Genomic DNA, 2,525 nt, shown 5'->3' with positions numbered 1-2,525 from the left:
ATGTAAATTTGTATGAAATGTATATAGAAAAAACACATTAAATAATGTAAATATGTATAAAAAAATATATACAAAACACAAATAGAATAATGTAAAATAGTATCAAAATAAATACACAGAATATTAATAAAATAATGTAGATTTGTATGAAAATAAAGATGCAAAATACCCATATTTTGTTTATTTATTTTGACACGAATGAACATTATTTAATATGTATTTTGTATATATATTTTTATACGTATTTACTTTATTTTATGTGTATTTTGTATATATTTCTCTAGAAATCTGCGTTATTTTATGTGTATTCGAATATATATTTTGAAACAAATTTACATTGTTTTATGTGAATTTTGCATATTTTTTCAATACAAATTTACCTTATTGTATGTGCATTATATTAATTTTAATACAAATTTGATTAGTCTATGTGTATTTTTGTACAGGGTGGGGCAAATCAAATGCCCGAGTTTTGAAAGGCGCGAGCAACGGCTGTAGTGATGATGGTAAGATGTGTGTGGTCTCGTTGCGACCAACAAACACCGCCGTTTTCAGAAGCAGCCATGCCTTGGTCGGGAGAACATCGCGGCTTTGCAGTGCGCACGTTTCTCGAAAATGGCCGTTCTGTCGTCGCCACTCAGCGCTCCTTCCGCCTGCACTTCAACATTCCACGTCATGGTCCCATCCCTGATGGCAAGGCAATCAGGCGTTGGATTGAAGCATTGGAAGAAACTGGTTCCACAAGAAGACCTAGGGGTAATGGAAGACCAAAAACGGTAAGAACGCCAGAAAATGTGGCCTTAGTTAAAGCAGCTGTGGAACAGTCACCAACACGCTCTGCCCGGAAGCATTCACTTGCATTGGCCATATCTAACCGATCTTTCAGGCGGATATTGCGTTACGATTTATCGTTCCATCCATACAAAATAATGATTGTTCAAGAATTGAAGCCTACTGACTTTGAAAATCGCAGGAATTGCTGCCAGGAAATGTTGAACCGCATCCCCGAACCGTCAACTTTTTTCAGCAGTGACGAGGCCCACTTCCACCTTTCTGGAAACGTGAATAAGCAAAATTATCGCTATTGGGCTGAAAACAACCCAAGAGAACTTCACCAGAGACCGCTCCATGCCCCTAAAGTTACTGTTTGGTGTGCAGTTTCCAAATTTGGGGTAATTGGGCCTTATTTCTTTGAGGAGGATGGAAGATCTGTCACCATCAACTCTGAACGTTATCTTGCGATGTTGGAAGACTTTTTTGAACCGAAATTGGAAGAATTAAGTGAGGAAACAAATTTGGGAGACATCTGGTTCCAACAAGATGGAGCAACAGCCCACACTGCTCAAGTTGTAATGGTCAAATTGCGACAGATGTTCACGCCTGGTCTCTCGGAGGGTGATGTCACGCTCACCTGATTTGAGCATTTGCGACTTCTTCCTGTGGGGATATCTGAAGGAGAAAGTGTTCAGAAGTCGGCCACACAATTTGGAAGAACTGAAGATGCGAATTCGGGAGGAAATAGCGGCAATACCACTTGAGATGTGCCGAAGAGCAGCAGAAAACTTCAGACATCGCCTTCAACAGTGCATCGCTACAGATGGCCACCATCTTCCTGATGCCATCTTCAAAAAGTGATCACACAAACGGCATTGTATACTGATTCGAATAAAACAAAAAATAATTCTGTAAGTATTGTTTTACTTTTCCTAATAGCCTATCAAAACTCGGGCATTTGATTTGCCCCACCCTGTATATGAATTTTTATAAAAATATGTAATTAGTTAAATTTGTATTTAAATACATGTACAAAATACACATAAAATAATGTAAATTTGTATGAAATGAAAACAAATTCACATAAAATAGTATAAAATAGATATACAAAATAATTTTATGTGTATTTTGTATATTTATTTTCCTACATATTTAAATTATTTTTGTGTATTTTTGTAAATAGTTTTATACAAACTTAGGTTATTTTATGAGTATTTTGTATATCTATTTTCATACAAATACACATTCTTTTATTGATATTTTGTTTATTTATTTTGACGAGAATTTAAATTATTTAATGTGTATTTTGTATATATATTTTTATACGTATTTACATCATTTCATGTGTATTTTGTATATATATTTCTATAGAAATGTACGTTATATTATGTGTATTCGTATATAGATTTTTAAACAAATTTACACTTTTATGTGTATTTTGCATATTTTTTCAATACAAATTTACCTTATTGTATACGCATTTTGTATATTAATTTTAATACAAATTTAATTATTCTATGTGTATTTTTGTATATGTATTTTTATAAAAATATGCTTTATTTTATGGGTATTTTGCATCTTTATTTTCGTACAAATTTACGTTATTTTATTGATATTCTGCTCATTCATTTTGATACGGTTTGACATTATTCTACGTGTATTTTGTATATATTTTTCAAACAAATTTACGTTACTTTATGTGTAGTTGTTAAATATTCTGACACAAATTTACAATATTTTATGGGTATTTT

At 32.7% G+C, this 2,525-nt stretch overlaps 1 long non-coding RNA gene across 1 annotated transcript; it reads right to left on the bottom strand.

Moving 5' to 3' along the window:
- Positions 1-455: 455 nt before the first annotated feature.
- On the bottom strand, positions 456-1,370 carry LOC126992267 (uncharacterized). Its single transcript, XR_007746449.1, has 2 exons — positions 960-1,370; positions 456-750 (listed from the first exon to the last, which is right to left on the bottom strand). It is a non-coding gene; the product is annotated as an uncharacterized LOC126992267 (long non-coding RNA).
- Between the last annotated feature and the right edge of the window lie 1,155 nt (positions 1,371-2,525).

Source organism: Eriocheir sinensis, unplaced genomic scaffold, assembly GCF_024679095.1.
Source record: "Eriocheir sinensis breed Jianghai 21 unplaced genomic scaffold, ASM2467909v1 Scaffold43, whole genome shotgun sequence".
Taxonomy (NCBI): Eukaryota; Metazoa; Arthropoda; class Malacostraca; order Decapoda; family Varunidae; genus Eriocheir; species Eriocheir sinensis.
This window is presented reverse-complemented; position numbering and strand designations above follow the sequence as displayed.